The 19,511-nt window shown below is 28.6% G+C and overlaps 1 long non-coding RNA gene across 3 annotated transcripts in view; it reads right to left on the bottom strand.

The window, feature by feature from the left end:
- LOC106686558 (uncharacterized) overlaps nt 1-19,251 on the bottom strand; it is a 77,144-nt gene extending 57,893 nt beyond the window's left edge. For all 3 annotated transcript variants that reach the window (XR_002945006.2, XR_010843639.1, XR_001344034.2), the window contains exons 1-2: nt 18,918-19,251; nt 18,500-18,557 (exon numbers count right to left, since the gene is read on the bottom strand). This is a non-coding gene — a long non-coding RNA (uncharacterized lncRNA). The remainder of the gene's footprint in view (nt 1-18,499; nt 18,558-18,917) is intronic.
- Nucleotides 19,252-19,511: the final 260 nt, after the last annotated feature.

Raw genomic sequence — 19,511 nt, 5'->3', positions numbered from 1 at the left:
TATAACAAAAAACTGATTAAATGTTAGCAAAATAGTTTATACCCAACATAAAAAATATCAAAGTTTTTTAAAAATAAAATAAATACGTCTGCAACACATTTGCTCCTACATTGGATGTTCTTAGATCAGATCTTAGCTATGCATAGTATAATGAAAAATTTTAACTAAATTAATTTAGTTAATTGGGTCAAAATAATTTCATGACAAAGAGATTATAAAGGACCACGAAAATGGTAAAATGACCTTTGGAGAATTATTTAATATTATACAATAATCATGTAAAAAGTAGCATGATAAAATTTTTGAAGTACTGTATCTTTGCCTATAATGGTCTGATTTCCGTGTTTTTTTTTACTTTGCTGTACCTATATATTGAAAATATAGTAAGAGAAAGTTTTGCAATAATAGTAATTAACCAAAAGAGCGTAGCTTAAAAATGAAAAGTCTTGAAAAACCAAAACGACATATCTAAGGCGGGTGCCTGTGATGAGAAGAAACGTTTTCGCTAAAATAGACAAAGCAGAAGTGTCACTTTATAAAATCGATTTTCTTCCATACGGCATTAACGATTTTGTTTAAACTCGACTAATTAAGAAGCAATAATTTTTTTTATATGCCAGCTGGATCTTATCCCTATTGATATAGTTCCGTGGTGGCCAACACGTCGATCCTGAGGCCAATTCGAGTTGATCGTCGATGTCTGAGGTTAGTTCCGTGTACCATGGACTTCAAAGCGATTTTAGAAGACTTTTTAGCAATAGTTGAATACATATTTCATAGTGATCAAAAGTTATTAACTATCCATGTTCTTTTAATTTCTCTGGACGTGAGTTTTTTGACACTTATTGATGTTTTTTGCGTAGGTAGATAAGCCGTAAATATGTAATTCAGTGCGATGTGTACTCAGCCAGCTATTAAAAAGTAAGTCATATTATTCTTTCATGAAAAATTTTCCTGGATCAAAGAGAAAAAAAAACACCCAAAAGTAGAATATTGAAATCAAATTATCAGCCATACTGTGCAGCATAACAACTTGTTCATACTTACGAACAACCAGTACAAAAACTTTTAAAAAAGTACCGGAAAATCGAATTGTTTAAGTAATGCATGTACGGAATGCAGCTTTCAAAAGTTGGGTCTGGAAATTTATTTTCTTTGTGAGTCTATATCTCGAAAACTTAATAAGTGATTTAAAAAATAAATAATACTTTTGAACATATATTTTTATTATCTACCAATACCTTGCTGAAATGTACCTGATACTGAAAAACAGTGTATAAACATGCATTTTACACCCCTTCTTCCCCCTTAGACTATTCTGATCACAAGTTGATCGCGACATGTTATAAGATAAAAAGTAGGTCTTAAATACAGAAAAGTTGGCAACCCCTGATATAGTATAACAGGGCTTAAATGCCAATTTTTCAAAATATTTTCTCTAAAGTTCCTTTAATTTTATTTATAAAAAAAAAATTCTAATTGATAGCAATAATAAACCATGGATAAATGCTAAATATTACAGAATGTTATAAATGTCTAAAGGAGAAAAGAGGAAAAAAAGATATATCGGATTCGTCAGGAAAAGTCATGGCAGGCTGTTATTTCCTGATTGCATAACGACTTAGTAGTAATCGTTTGTTAAACTGTTGTATTCTTTAAAATGAAAATTTGCTTATATTTGTTATTACCATCTAGAATAATAACCTTAAAATACGAATTTTTATAGCAACAGAATATTTTTTTTTTATTTATTTATTTAATGTGATTTACAACTGTAAATTTAATAAACATAATAAGTATATATGTTGTATGTTTCATTTACACTTGAAAATCTTGGGAAGGAACCACCCATTGGTGGTACTTCAAGCATTAATTTAAATTAGAAGGTCCCGTGGCCATCTTTTTTTCAGACGCCTCGGAGGGTTATCAGAGATTGTTAAGAATGAAAGATTAAGAATTAATGGGTTAGGATGGGTGAGGAGTTTGGAATGAAAATACACATCTGTTTTGGGCCAAATCTGCAACGAATGGGATGTTAAGGTCTTTGTGGATGGCAACAGAAAAAAAAAAAAATTTCATAATTTTCGCATTCCTTGATCATTATTTTTTTTTGTTTTTGTTTTTTTCGTAAGCCACCAAAATAGCGTTAACTTCAACACGAGCCCACTATTTTACACCAAACTTGAGGAGGTAAGTAGGTTAGTAAGTCCTATTCATTCCATAAAAACAGATAGGAGGTTTTATAGTAAAAATATGTTTTTATAGATTAATCTTTTCTGAAAGCTTTTGTAACAAATATTAAATAAAAGGCACGCTGTCAAAGAACAACTCACAATGAGCTATAGCTATCAGGGAGTACGAACATAGAAGCAGATTGTGCGCAGTTGGTTGCGATGCCAATCCACGGCCTGGAACTGACAAGCCTATACTGCAATGATCCCTGCTTAAAGCTTAAAGCATGTCTATTCCCTATCTCAAAAGTTCATATCTGACATTTCATTAGTGGAGTAGTAATAATAACGCAAACAAACTGGCTTATATTATCGGTTTTGTCTTACTGATTCATTTTCTGATTCTAACATCCAAAAAAACCTTAATCCGTTTTTTAATCTATCAAATCTAACAAATGAACTTTGTACAAGAGTCCAAGAGGAGAAAACAAGGTAGTTATTTCACCTCATTTTTGATTACTTTAATGAAAAATATGTATAATTACTACTCAAAATGCGTATCTGACAAGTATAGGTAGAATAAAAAATAGCGGGTGATTCAATACGGTAAAAAAAATTAATTTTTCATGCGGAGCACTATATCTTTAAAACTACCAAAAATAACTAGAAAAACTAAGAGGACATCATTTAAAGTAGAGTAAATTCATTAAAATATAAGCCCTAATAAAGCTACTTACTTTGAACAGTCTCCGAGATATAGCTTTTAAAAGCAACATTCCATAAAAAAATTAGCTGAAAAATCAGAAGTTAGTGAATTTATTTTGAGAAATCTATATCTCAAAAAGAAATCGACGAACAGATGTCTATAACCACTCAAATTAAAGCTAGTTTAATGTACTATAAATTAGTTCCAAACGTTTATCTTCGTAAGAGCAGTAGGTTTTATGATATTTGCCCAAATAAATTTATTTAAAGTCGTTCGTACAAAATTTTATGTATAAAAGGTATTTACATATGCGAATATCATAAAAACTACTACCATTACGAAGATACGTAACATAAACTACTTTATAGTAAGTTAAATGACCTCTGTTGTGAGTGCTGTGCTGGCATATGCACTCTCATAATTCCTGAAATATATTTCTTCAAGTGGTTAAAAAGTATTAAAAAATTAGTTGGAAAACAACTTTGTTTGGTACTTACATATGTATTTTCTTAAATCTCATAGATATTTCTTTTCCAATACATTACCATCGTATTGGCAACAAAATTTCGCATTTAAGATTAAATAAATCCCACCAAACCACATTTAACCTTCGTCTTGCTCCACAGTATCTTTTAATAATACCCCACTTATTCTTGTTGAGCAGATCCGTTACTTAGGACTAAATCTGAACAAACGACTGACATGGAATCCTCATACAAGACTGAAAAGACAGGAAACTGCTCGTCAATTCCGACTATTACAGCACTTACTAGACAAACGGTCCAAACTTCCAATCTATTACAAAAGACTGATCTAGATGACTATTATAAGGCCTATCTGGACATACGGCATTGAGCTATGGGGCTCCACTAAACCATCTAATTCCTCTCGAATCCTTACAGTCCAAAATCCTTCATAAAATCCTTAATTCTCCTTACTTTACTTACAAATCAAATCATCCATCAGGACTCAATGTCCCCTATGTTGCCGATTTGGCCATAACCAGATACCAATTCTTCTATAATAAACTTCCCAACCACCCAAACCAACTCGTTTCTAGCCTGGCTTCTCCTTCACTACCTAATAATCCTCCTAGGCGTCTGAAAAGAAGATGGCCTCGAGATCTTCTCCTTTAGAAGTGTTTTTGGAGTTCTATCAATGGGTAGATTCTCCACATGTTTGTATCATGTTATAATATCACTTACAGCAAATTTACGTGATGTGTATGTATGTATACAGTTGTAAATAACAATAAATAAATTATGAAAAAAAAAGATTAATTCAATGAAAAAATTAATTATATATTATAATATTATATCCACTGATAAAGAAATTGTGAAAATAAATACGCTTCCAAATTTTAATTTGGCACTCCAATTCTGGCTTGTCATCATCAAAACGGCTAAGTTCTCTGGAACTGATTTTTTTGCCAAGTTTCATGTCATTATTCATTATATAATCACTCCAGTATAACCTGGACAAGAGAATAAGGAGTGTTCTACTGTTTCGTCTATGTAATCACAGATTAGATACGATGATCCGCCCTCAAGCATCCGTGTCCTATAAGCATTTGAGTAATAATCCACCTCCCTGTGTTTCCTGGATATCCATTATGAGTGTGTGGTTGGAAAAGGCTAGCTCAATACCAAAATATCGTACGAAATTCAAATTAAATAGTTAGGGTATGCGTATGAGAGAGATATTAGAGCAAGTTTTTCGTTATAATCGATTTATCAGTGTGACTTTTGAGAATCGATTATACACTTTTTTTAGAGTTTTCTCAAAAATGTCTGTAACTATTTTTATCAAACTGGGCAAATCAATAATAATTAGATAGGACTTACCCTCATTGAAACAGACTAACGGGGTTTAAATAATGAGTTTTAAAAATCTACCTCTAAATTACCTTTGATTTTGCTTATTGTGGAGGTTTTTATTAATATTTTTCAACAAATAAATATGTGTTTGTTTTTAATAAAAGAATTAGTTGAATAAAAATATATATTTATGTTCCGTTGCTAAAAAATGGGCACTGTGTCATTTACCTTCTAGATAAAGATATTAGCAATTTAATTAATGGATGTCCATGTGAATTATCCATCTAACCTTCATTATTATATTCATAGCATGTGAGTTTAGTTAATTAATTTACTATTATTCATATAAATATTTTATTGGCTTCCCAAAAAATGTCCATCGCCAGGGGTCCCTGTGAGACAGCTCTCATCCCCTCACAGCTTCCCAATTCCATCAACTCACTATGAGGAGCCTCACAAAAAGCCCGAGAGGAGATGAAGAATCCAATCTTGGAAGACCCCTCTACAGAAGATAGGATGCAGGAGGCCGCGGTGCACTATGCAGACCCCCTCCCACAAATTCCATTAGTGATGTTTGCTCCATCCCCTCCCCCACAGGACTCAGGATTTGGCCCATTATTCAACCGCCTTTATCATCTCCTTCTCCGGATCAATACTCCCTTTTTATCCCTTGTGTGCACTTTCTCAGGGCCTTTCTGGAAATGTTTTTATTTCAATCACAATGGAGGCTACTCCAGAGAGGTGGGGGTAATTCTTTTCCGATCCTTTTTATATCCTCTCTGAGGCACAATGCCAAACCGTTTTCCCAATGGACTGGGGAAACTGATATTCTTTTGATTGGGATCGAAAATATAATACATTATGAATATAATTTTTTTTTTTTTATCGCCAATATTTTAATGTTTTCACTTTATAATTTTAAAAGTTCATTGTCAATGTATAGAACCCAATTCGGTTAGTTTCATTTATAAAAGTACAAATAAGGAGTTTTCTATCTGAAGTAAATATATTCACCTAGATTATTCTATTCTATACCTATATTATTATCCATAGTTTAATATAGGAACTTCTCATATAGATAAATTGAACTGTTGTTGCAAAATGTTGAACTATAACTGCTATTTGACAAGGGAAATTAAATTATTTAAATAAACATAGCATTTAGCTGCAGAACTTTTGTTTTATCAAATAAAACCTTTACTTTTGATATAATACCTCACAATTAATTATTTTGAATGTAATTTTGCAGATAAATATTTTCAATGATTTAGAAACCTCATAAACACCTCAGTTCATTGATAAAACTATATTTATAAATAAACTAACTTTTAGTCTGTTCAGAATAACTTGAATTCCTAAGCTTGTTCTGCGGTATTACATAGCTGAAACCCCTACCTGAAACAAGAGTAACTTATATGAAACGTTTAGAACTGGCTAAATGCGACATGCAAGAATTGTAATGGTAAGAATATCATGTCACATATCTAAAGTTACACTCAGCTAGCTATAGAATAAATAATTTTAATATCTGATAGTATTCCTTTTCACGGGTAATCTCAATGCTGGCTGTTTACAGCTCATAATTATAAATTTATAACAATTTTCTTCTGTATTAAAAATATAAATAATAATAAACCCATCGTAATAATAAACCCACCTGCATTGCGCATCGAAATGTCAGCAATCATTAAATTTTTGACAACTATTTCAATCTTTTTGACGACAGCCATTACAGTCTCTTCGGTAGAAGAAGAGATATTTTAAACTTAAATTAATCCAAATTAATGTTATTATTATAAGTGAAAATTCCATATTTTACCTCTAACATAAGATATAATATTAGAGTAATTATACATATTCAATTCATTAATATCAAAATTCACTGGAGTTATTATCTCTTATGAATTTTTAGATAGTAGTTAAAAATTAGAAGATGATCAAAATCAGCCTTTTTCAATATATTGTACAACCATAAATATTAAACGATTCCCTTTAATAAAAAAACTTTTATAGAATACGTGTATATAAGTTGTATTACAGTCGTGACTGTATTATAGTTGCCTGAATGAGATTTCGTCCGAAATTTTTCAATATTCTAATAATATATATTATTTTAAATTTTATTGTTTATATTTTTTGCTCCTATGAACTAGTATATAACACACACACAAACATATATATGCGTCTACATCATCATGTATATTTTATTTATTTATAATCATGATGGCCATGATACTTAAATTGAATGAATTATAAAATGAAACAAAGAACAAACAATAATGGTAGATTTATTGATCAGAACACGTTCCCAGAAGAGATAATTATGAAACAAGATTTAAAATAAAATTAAAAGGCCCATAATAATCCCCGCGATGACTGACGCGGATATGAAATAATCCGAATACCTTTTATTTATGCCGAGCACATATTATGTGCGTTCTCATTATTCGGGATATACTCTAGCGGAATATTCGCTCCACCCCTTCCCTGTATTCCGAGAGCGGGATATTTTTTGCTCTCATCACCGCTCCATGATTCGATAATTACTGAAAGCAGATTCATCAGGACAATCCCCGCCAAATTAAAGCACTCCTGCGTTATCTCTTTCGCCTTTTGGTCATCACAGCCCGTTCCGCAGAGTTCAAACAATATCCCATCGGCTAAATTAAGTGCTTTATCCAAACAGAACAAGGGGGGGAGTATTTTCATTATGAGGGCGATATTAACAGTAGAGGCTCTGGAAATACATGTAGTAAATCACAACAATTACAAGTATAGCGGCATAATTAGTGGATAAACTTTTACAAAGTATTTTTGAATTTACGTATAAATTATTAAAATGAAGTATTTAAATACATTTTCTGAAGACAAACATAAATCCCAGATCACGTTTCTATTAACGCTATTAATAAATAAAATATTTTAGAAGAAAAAAACTTTATTGGATGATAAAAATGTAAATTAACATTTAATAAACAAAAGAATAAATCGAAATTTCAAATGAGAAAATTAAAAATGAAAAAAAGGTAAAATATATGGAAAATAAAATGAACTTAAAACTTATACATAAATTAGAATAAGATGAATAAATTTGATCAATAAAAAAAAATAAACAAAATAACGTAATTATGTGATTTTGAACGATATCTGTATAAAATAAAAATAAATTATTACTTTTTTTATCGATAAAAATTGTCTTTATGATTAATACAAGTTATATCGACCTGTATACCGATTAAGTGATTTTTTATATTAAAAAATGTAATTCACTTGAGAAAATAAAATTGTATAAAATTAAATACAGCCATATCTATCGACAGGAAGTAACGAAGCAGCACATAAATTTCCAAAACAGATCCAAAGAACTAATACTCAAGCTAATAGAATATTAGATTGTGCTAAGATGAAAAATAGATTCAGGCGCCTCCAATTCATTGCCTCCAATTTCAGGCGCTTTATAAATATTGATTGCTTTAACTATCTTAAGTCTCCTGTTCCCGTTTTAAGCAAATATTTTAAAAGTGAAATAGGACCTTTCCTCCCTGGGGGTCTTAGTGTGGCGGGTCCGGCCGGAAGGATGGCCTTTTATTGTGTTATGATATCTTGAGAGATTGTGATATTGCATTTTAATTATCACAGCATTAATTAATGAACACCTTTAAAATTGTTGGAATACATAAATTACTATCATCATTCTTGACAATATTTTAACCAAGAAAGTGTTAAAGTTAATCTTTTCTAATTATTTCTAGGGAGTTGTTACAATAATACTGAAATAGAATGGTGTAATTAAAGGGATTAGCAAGCATAAAGTGGAGGGAAATTACCTCGAAACGTTGTTAAAAGAAATAAATGTTTTTTATACAAAAAAATCGAGAGGAGATCTCATCACCTTATCAATACAATACATAACTATTTTAATTTTTTTTTTATCCCTTTATTTTATTTTCTGCAAACCTAGATCTTTCTATTAGTAACTATCATTTTTCTGCAAATTTCTATAGGATACGTACTTACTTATATTCCAGGACTTATGATTTGTCGTTAGAGTACAAAATCTACAAGATTAGCCTCTTTTTAAACATAAGTGTATCTAAGAAATTAGTTTTTCGTAGTGCAGGCGAAAATGGTTGATAGAATTAGGTAAACAATACACTATTACCGGGTCTACACTAGTCTCCAACTTTTGGCAGATAGGATCAGTTGTTCGAAATGTAGTTCATCGAAGTAAATATGTTTGCGCATGCGTAAGCGAAAGTAGAGAACCAATTTTCTAAAATGTATATCAAACCAACTTTGCTCATCCATCAGGTCCGAACACAAATTTGACAGCAGAAAGTCACGGGACCGAATTAGTTCTTTGTTGTTTAATACGTAAAATGCGAATGAAAATATTTCGGTTAGGAGAACATTTTTTTTTTTATTCCTGCATGAGTGCATTATAACAAAGTGTAACACATTTAATTTAAACAAATAAAATCTATTAAAAATTAAGACCATTTTAAATTCTCATAAGGGAAAAAATGTTTAAAAATTTATATTTTTTAAGTATAGTCTGTTAAAAAAATATTACTAAATCACTTGAACTCAAACATAAATGCATAAAGAAATGCATTTATGTTTATAAAACTTTTATTTAAAAAAAAAATATTCTATTCATCAGTAATATTAGTCACGAGGGATTTGTATCATTACAAATAACTAATTTATTAAATTTTTAGTTTTGTTAAGATTTCTTCTACTTGGTACTATTCATTCGACTTAATCAAATTTTTAACTCCAAATTAACTTTTTTTTTTTTTTTCTTCACTAAATAATTCTGATCTTTCTTCTATTCATAACTTCTACAGGGAAAATAATTAATTTAATAATTCTAGAGGGATAGAACCGGCCTGGATACTAGAATTAACTTCACTCACATAAGAACCAGTTTTAACAATGACAACTATACTCTGCAATATATATATAATAAATCCACATTATAAAGGTTATTACAAGTTTTTTAATACTTTTATAAGGTGCGCTTTATTTATTGTGATATATATTAATGTAACTTCACTACCTTCAAAATGACAACGTTAAGGTTCGAACTGACATCCATCATTAGAATATTTCTAATTCTTCAATTTCCTCCTTTCCTCATCAATTATATATTTAACATCATGTTATAAATTCTATATTTATCGATTTCTATTATTTTATTTGTTTTGTTTTTTCCAAATTAACTTTATTTTTTACCCCCATTTAGAAGAAGTTATTTATTTTATTTAATCTATAAATATCATTATTTTTGTCATTAACCATTCTTCCCCAACCCTACTTCTTAAGATTATTATTTTATCTATTAATTTTATTTTATTTTTTTTTATAATTCATCATTATTATTCACAATTGTTCAATATTTATAGCGTCAATAATCAATTATTAAACAAAAAACATCTTACTGTAATTCTAATCATGTAAGGTGGATCTGGTATTAAATAAAAATATATATTTATTACGTAGATAATACAAAGTAACAAAAATTAAGTAAGTCCGCCAATTCATTCATATTACATATTCTAATTAATTAGCTTTAACTATTTGTGTTCTTTTTTTAAGCAGAAATAATAGAAAATTATAGCCTTGTTAATACACATAATCCATAGAAATGGTCGACAATAGCCGCTGGGATGGAGGGCAAAAAAAAAAAAAGACTATAGAAAAAAAGCTTCATCCACAAATGATTTTAAAAAGAACTGGCAATAAGATAACGACTAGGATATTACTGGCTAATTAGAGAAACAGTTGCCATTTAATCCACTTACTAAGATGACTACTCCCATGCATGGCCCCTGGGTAGCGCTGGATTTTTTATACACGTTTTTTTCCCCTGCCTACCCCCGAGGAGGGTGGCCGACGGACCAATCAGAAAACTAGACGGGATCAAACATGGCGACCTTGGGGGAGGGAGCCACCCTCAATTGCTTACCTCAAAACCTCCCCTAGCTAATCAAATGTTCATGGTTCTTCCATTTACAGAAAAAAAAAAATTTCCAGGAGCGGCGAAATCAGAAAATTGATAAAAACTCATAAAGATAAACGGGGGAGAGAGCCAGTCAAAGGGAATGTTTTTTTCATTTTTTTAATATGTCACAGTTTAATATCTGCTACAAAAGCTGGCCTTATTGCATTCCTAACGGGCTGACGCAAATATCGCAGGTAAGCTGGGTACCTGAACCATCCCTCCTCAATTAGAATACACTTAAACGGAGTGGTCAGCCAACCCCTCTTTAACCAAATTAGCTCCTCCTTCCTTCCTGTCTCACCGCTCCTTCCTATCTCGATCCTATCCTTGCTCCCTTAAATCTCCTTCCTCCCTTTGTTTGTATATTAAATTATTTTTTCTCCATTACACCGTTATAATTTATTTTCTAAATGTTATATAAGTAATCAATTAACAGAAGTTCAGTCTAAATTATAATTTTAGAGCTCTATGTTTCCCTAATACTTTTTTTTATTGTTATTATTTATAATTTAAATTTACCACTGAATGTTATGTGAGTTATATTACAATGGGTCTTTTTAAACGCTTTGGAGGAATATAAGGAATAGAAGAGGAAGCAGAATTAGAATTAAGTGGGTGGTATGGAGTTAATCATGGAAGATATCTGATTCTGACCAAATTGGGAATTTCGAGGTCATTATTGATAATTTTGAGAAAGCCTGGATCATTAAGGTTTTACGAAAGATTTTGAATCGTAAGAACTGGATGCGAAAGAAATTCGATGGAAATTGAGCCCCAAAGCTCAAATCTGTAAGTCTAAGCAACATTGCTATAGTTATCTAAATGAGTCAGTTATTATTAATTTTTTTTTTCATAACCTCTTTATTTTCATTTAAATGCAAAATCCAATAATCTATAATACATAGGTGTATATATATACAAAATACAATCAGTTATAATTAATTGGAAGCTTAGACTTTTTTTTCTAGTCAGTGTTGTAACAGTTGGAAATCGAGAATGAGTTCAGCGCCTAGAGAAATTGAGTTTTAACATAATCCTGACAATCTTGATTTTTTAATCTTAGTTGAATCGCTTCTTTTTCCTTTAATTCAATGCTCATTTATTCCATGAACATATCATTGATACTAATTTTGAGTATATATACACAATTCACGATATTCAAAGCTCAATCACTATAAGTTTACTTCGCACAAGGAGCAATATTACTTTAAAAGCATTATTTAAAGGACTCTCCTTAAAAACATTCTACCATTTTTTCAAATATTTCAGAACAATAAAGTAAAAAATGGCTTACCTTTGTTTTAATGAACAAAATTTCAATGTAGGCGCAAGAGCCTTCGTTAAAACATGTAGAACTCAATTATAGATATTTTCATTGTCAGATTAGTTCAGAAAGAAAATTTGTAACTTGAAAAATTGATTTGTTGTTATAACGTTTTTAACCTTCATTGCTAGATATTAAACACAAAATTACTATGAAACCACAAAACATATATACAATATAATATTAATTATATTTTTTTTTAAACGAGTATCAGATTTATTTTATTTCATTTATTTATTTATTTTTTATGAAATAGGAATATATTTAATGTAATATGACTGGCAAGGTTTTGGTTCATGTTTCCTACAGTAAAATGTTAGTCCCCAAATTAAAAATTATGCTTAAAATATTCCTATAAATAAAAATAATTCCATAATGAGTGGTAAATATTCTGTTATTTTTTTAAAGTTAAATTACCATGAATGTAGCTGTTTCAATGTTCCATAAGAAATTCTTCAATTCAATGTTATGTTAATATTTTGAAAAATGATAAACAATTCAGATAGTTTGACACGTCTTAAATGATAATTTTTTTGAAAAATCAGGAATGTTGTTTATTTTTTAAAAAAAGGAGTTTCATCGTTAGTGATAATAAGAAATAAACAATGGATAAATAAAAAAAAGTAATATTTTGTTTTAATTTGATTGCAAAACAAAATTTAATATAGTTATAAGAAATAATTAAACAGTAACTATTGTTATTTACGATAACTATATCCCACCAAAACAACTGTTGATGACTACAACTGTGTCAACTGTTAACAGCGAGATAAATTTCTCCTTCAGAAGTTACATCATTTGTTGAAATATTTTTTCTGGGGCCATTTTCCAATATTAGAAAAGCGCTTATATTATTCTTAATATATATGCTTTATTTGTAAAACTTTTTACAAGATAAAATCATCTAGAAGAGTTCCTGAATTGGTTGAAAAGTGGAAGGTCTAAAGTGAACTTTGAATTCTTCTTAGTATTTCAGTTTTATATTCCGTCGAACAAAACTCGTCCTGAATGATACGCAAGAGCGATTTCTTTCGCGACGTGAATTGATGAGGGAACTGAAGACTGAGGAAATGCAATACTCGGCATTAGGAAAAAATAAAATGGCATAAAATAAAAAAAAAAAGTGAGGGTGACATCCAAGGCGGCGAAATATCGAATTAGAAAGCTCCAGGCGAAGCAACTCAATTCCCGCTCTACGGCCTTCTTGATCCAATCATCCAGCCCCGTTTTCCCGCCATAACTCGCTCCGTTTAGCAGCTTTTCCCGCCATTTCCCCATCAGTCGGCAGGAAATTCGACAGGCCGACCGCCCGCAATTATTCAATTCCTCCTCCTCCCTCCTAACTTCCGGAAAATACCTACACTTCAGTAAAAGAAAAAAAAAATAGGATTTTTAAAAAGTTACTAAGATAGCACCAATGTATATAATTATGTATAAAACATAATGACCTTGGAAAGATTAAAAAACAAACTATTATTTATCATCAAGTACCGCGTTAGGAATAGCGAAAACATTACGTATTAGGATGTTGACAGATAAAAACAAGAAATGCCATCGGTTTCATTTATCTAAAAATGTAGTTCCGTCCTTTAAAAAAAAAAATTAAAAAAAAGCTTTTTATAAACTGAAAAAGAATATAATTCAATGTTCAATTCTTCTTTTAAAACATTTAAAATTTCTATTTTTTTTTCTGCAAATGCTCAATAGTTGGTTGATACATAAATGCTCAATAAATGGTTGATATATATCTCTTTTCGATTGTGGTATTTAAGTCAGAGTTTGTGTTATATGTCTTGATTTATTCTATTATGATTTTAATTAGTTAATTTCTATAATTATTAATAATTTTTATATGATATAATATCATTATATAGTTAGTATATTTTTTATTACTAACTATATAATGATATTATATATGATATAATATCATTATTAATTGTTAAATTCATGTATCAAGCCAAATACAACCCATCTGCTTATTTTAGTGAGAAATAATAAATAAAAATTAGGTAAATATTTAAATGAGATAAAATTTATTCTTAGCATTACCAAAATGAAATGCCCTAAAAATATTTATATTAGAATAGCCCTATTTATTATATCGACTTAAATTTTATTGTTTCAATTGATGGAACATTTTTAAAAAAAATATTTTTCAGTTTAGGCTTATATCGGAATACACTCACCACACACTAAACAGAAAACAACTGTATTTATTGACTCTATTTCCTGAATAAGTTTGGGTTTTATAGGATAAAAGTTCCATCAAATTTGAAATTCTATACACATACTTCTTTTTCAAACATTTCAATTAATTTATAAAAATCCGGTGATTAGAATTGGTTCTTATTTTTGTCATTTCAATGGTTAATTTACTCATATTTAGTTTCAGACAATGATTCAATAATCATTACATATTCATATGCATATGCACTATTAGTAATAAAAGATTCTTGAAAACTAAAACGATTAGGGATTTAACCCCAAATATATGTATAATATCCGAAAAAAAAAACCGTTTAAACATTTTCCAGAACCTATTATTATTACATACAAATGTGAGAGAGGTGCCCTATTGAAGTTTTTAATTACTGCATAAAAAACATAATTATAGCATTTCATTGCAGTAATAGCTGCACAAACATAAATTAAAAATAATGACATTACAGATAGTCATAACCACTGTTTTGAAATAACCTATAAATGGTTGTTCAATCTCAATTTCTTGCAGACATTTTCAACTGAAGTGTAAAAAAGACAGTGTTTTCTAAATTAGTGTAAAGTTAGATGATATAACTATTTCACTAAAAAAATTTAACGTTTTCATATTTTATTTAATAACAAATAATTCTTTTACACATAAGAAAAAGTAACTAGAATAAACGTACGGAAACAACGTTACAGAAGCATAAAGGATTTTAATGTATGGCCGTAAAAAATAGATTTTTTATTTTCTTAAAATGTCAGATAACTAAAAAAATGTGCAAAATATCTTGATGTAGTAAAAAAATCACAATAATCACAACCGACAGTTCAGAAGTGTGAAAATAAAAATAAAAATTTTTTTATTTATAATTTTTTTTTTCAAGACTTTTAATCCGTATAAATAAGACAAAAGACAAATACAAATTTAAGCACATTTTCAAGCCGTTTGGTTTTAGCCGTTTCGGCTTCAAACCAATTAAAAACCGACAAGAACATGGAATACAAAAATTTTACCGGGAAAAATGTGGTTTTTGAAGCCATACTTCAGCTCGCTTTCGATGAAGATTCTAACACTCTCTTGTCGTACTAAAGTATATATGTAAAATTAATAGAATAAATTAATAACTGCATTCCTAGCTTATCTGGCATTTTTTTAATGATGTTTTTATTCATGTGTATAATTGTTGTATTATAATGGTTAAAAAAAAACATTATATAATTTACAGTTATAATTCATATGTTTATTTGAAAAGTATTATCATACTTATATCAAAAGTATTATCATACTATGGATACATAATATGTAAAAAGATGCCACGTTTAATAAATTCTATCTGAATACGGTTGTTTTCTTTAAATTATATATTACATAGGAAATAATGTCAAACATATTACATTGCGTTAAAGAATATGAGTAGGTACATTTTATCCAAAATATTATATTTAAACATTCTCTATTAAAAGTGTTCTTACAAAAATTAAAATATTCCTAATATATCAGAGTAAATGGTAAGTTAATTTTATTATAAATTAGCTTTAAATTTATTTATAAATACCGCATAGTAATTAAATAAATATGAAAGCCATTTTCCAAGTTTAACCACTTTTTCAATGTTGCTCGATTTAACTAATATTTTAAATTAAATTTCCTCTTCCCGTTTTCAATAAATGTTTCAAAGTTGATATAAAGGATCGTCGCAAAATCGGGGTTTAGCAGGGCGGGTTGGCCGGGAAGGATTGCCTTCTGTTATTTCTGGTTTTAAGATCTCCTCTTGTGAGATTATGACATGACGTATATGGAACAATATACCCACTATAAGTGTTTCTTTTTTTGAAGGTTAGATAAAACTAAAAGCTTCTGTCTGTCACAAAATTATTTTGTAAAATAATCAGGTATGTATTAAATATCGTAAATGTCCAATAAATAAAATAATAAATTAGTAAATAAAAAAATATACGAATTTGATATGGAAAGTTTTTTTAAATAATTAAATAATTTAATTATTTTATAATTAAAGTTATTAATTTTTATTTATAAAAAGCGTTTTAAGTTTGGTTGGATAATAAATAAAAAGTGGAATTAAGGGAAAAAATGCATTCAAATCTTTTTTTTTCTTCTTGTGTTTTCGTCAGTATTTATTTTACATTAAATATCCCCTACTGCATGTTTCATTATAAATTTTTTAAATGTAACTATTATTTATATTTTATTGAATACATTTTAAATATAATACATAAAAAGTGTTAAAATTCTAAAACGATCAATTGTCATGTAAAAATAAAAAAAATTCCCTGATAAGAGAAGGTATTATATTCATATATCTCAGTATTAATTAATTGCATACCAGATAGTAAATGATATTCGCATTCTTTATCCTAGTTTACATTAATTGCATAGTTATATTAAATTCACAAAATCTATAATTAAAAGCATTTTCTATATTCGGAAAATATTTTATTAGTACGAAATTTCAAACCTACGCAGTATAAATTTACAGTTTAAATTTCATGTTATAAATATACCAAAAAAAAAAATTCTCTGCTATATCCGTAATCTTTATTTAGTATTTATTAAATTCATAAAATCTATAATTCAAAGCATTCTCTATATTCAAAAAATATTTTATTTATAGAGATATTTTAAACTTACCCCCTTTAAATGTATCGTCAAAATTTTACATTAGTAATATTTAATAAGTTTTATATTTAATTAATATGTATATATTTAATTTGTGTTAAAAATAATATTTGAAATTCAAATTACTTTAATGATACTATTTAATTTTTAGGAAACTTAAAATTAAAAATTGTGCACAAGCTTAGCTGGTGCACAAAATTATTTTATGAAATAATCAGGTATGATGTACAAATATGTTAAATGTCCTACCAATGAAAATATTATTCAGTAGATTTTAAAATATACAATTAAATTTTTATGATCATTGGAATGAATAATTAAATAAATTATTGAATTACTTTCCACATGGTAAGGGTAATTTGCCTTATTATTGAATTTCAATACTAGATTATTTTATTTGATTATTAAAATTAGTATAGATTTTATTGTTATTTCTAGAGGTATTCGATTTTTTAATTTCCATTCTGATTTTAATATATTTTTTATATATCTAGAGGTTCATATAAAATATCTAGTAAGTTTGTATATATGTTTTAAGCGATATATTTGTTGCTATTTTATTTACTCATTTTATGAAAGCGTAACGAAGTAACTCAAGATTGTTTCTAATATTTGCAATTTTATTTTTTTGTTTATGTTATAGGAAAAGTTCTAGATAGTTGAAAAGTTTCCTGGAAGTTGGAAGATGAAAGATGAAGTTGAATTGAAGTTTGTGATGATAAATCCGACACCAAAGTGGATAAAAACTTTGCTTCCAGTCTTGGAACGCTATCGGTACATCTTCCAGTGACAGATAGGCGACTGAATTTCCTTACTCAGTACCTTATCTTTTGGCTCCTGATGTCTGATTAAATATTTAAATAAACTTATTAACCAACCGCAGCTAAAATTAAGTCAATCTTTTTGATTGTGATCTTGCCCGTTAAATGCCACGAATTTATTTGTAATTCAACTATAATTATTATCTTACAAAAGCCATAATAGTAAATATATGTAAGAAAAATAAATAAAAATTAAGTAAGGTATGGATTTTATATTAATCATAAAAAAATACTTATACAACGAATGGTATTAAAAAATGCTTATTTATTTTTAGTAGCCGTAATATTTTATAAAAAGTATATGTAATTTTTTTCATTATCATTTTTTTAAATATAAATTAGGTAAGCAGTAATTTTTTCCTTTGATTTTTATTAACGCGATTTAAAAATATCAATAAATATTAACTTATCTGTGCAGAATTTATATATTTATTTATCTCTATATTGTACATTTAAATTAAAAATTATTTCTCTGCAAGTATAAAAAATCATGAAAATAATTAAGCGAAAAAGAATAACGATTATCTAGGTAAAAGAATTATCTGTTATGTATTTATATCATGAAAACAGAACAAGTACATGGTATATATGAGAAATTAAAAAAAATAATAAAAAATCGACACTCTTATTCACAATTTTCATAACTTACAAATACCCCCTTCCTTATTTTAATAAATAATAATCCGAAACTAAAAAACAAAAATGTATTTATTCATTTTTTCAAGTTTAACTTTTCAATAAATTTCAGTCACTTTATTAACAATTAGTATTAGCATTTAATCTATAAAATAAATTCTTAATTAGTATTACCTTATCATCTATTAGCCCAGTCCTCTTAGCTCTCCATAGCTCCAGAAGCGTGGAAACACTTTAAAAAAAAAATCAAAATTAATTATTATGAATGGAAGAACGAAAAATAAATATTTTGTTATTTTTAATATACTATCGTTTATAAAAAGATAGGAGTCACTCTATATAATTTTGTTTATATTCTTACAAGCATATGTATGTATATATACATATATTTATACCAGCATATAACATTGGTCCTAGGAGCATAGAGAGTAGTTTAGCATAGTAAGTAAAAAAAAAAATATATATATATATCTTTTGGATATATATATTTTGGAACATTTGGAACAAATTACAAAGGAAAAAAGTACCTATATATGTGTACTATGCTATCTATAAGAATAAAGAGATTATATTTAACGGAGACAGCACCCACCCAAAATGTCATCCTGGCAATTTCCATCGTCTTCCAGAAGACCACAGACCGACCTGAGGTATCCCATAGACCACGACCTAGAGGACACAACACCGCTCTAGCTAGTATACTGACTATAACCAGTACTCCTGACCTGCCTTTGTTCTAGATCCAGCCTATCTACATATGCCCCCTGTGGTCCTGGAGAGGGGAGGAAGCAGGTGCCTCTAGATCTGGTCTTTACAAGGCTCCTCGATCTTGGGTATCTTCTGGAAGGGGATAATTGTCCAAGAAATAGGTCAGCGCTGTCATCAAGAGTCCGCTCTGAAACTGGTTTATGGTCGGAGAGTATTGATATCTTTGCGGTACTATTTTATTTTTTATTTTTTTCACAATATATTTTCAGCCAAGAAGTGTTTTTAAAATAATAAAATACTAAATAATTAATATATTAATACTAGGCGATGTTTCACCCGCCTATAAATTTGGATTAATAAACAATCGCCGAGAAAAAAAAAAATTGATACTCTCTAAAACAGCACTGAGACCTATCGTAACACTTGCCTGTCAGAAATGGAGCTTTAATAATTCAATGAAATTAAAAAAAAAAAATAC

This window comes from Halyomorpha halys, unplaced genomic scaffold, assembly GCF_000696795.3.
Source record: "Halyomorpha halys isolate HHAL.00 unplaced genomic scaffold, Hhal_1.1 Scaffold838.1, whole genome shotgun sequence".
NCBI classification, from domain to species: domain Eukaryota; kingdom Metazoa; phylum Arthropoda; class Insecta; order Hemiptera; family Pentatomidae; genus Halyomorpha; species Halyomorpha halys.
The sequence above is the reverse complement of the archived record's forward strand: the minus strand, read 5'-3'. Positions and strand labels throughout refer to the sequence as shown.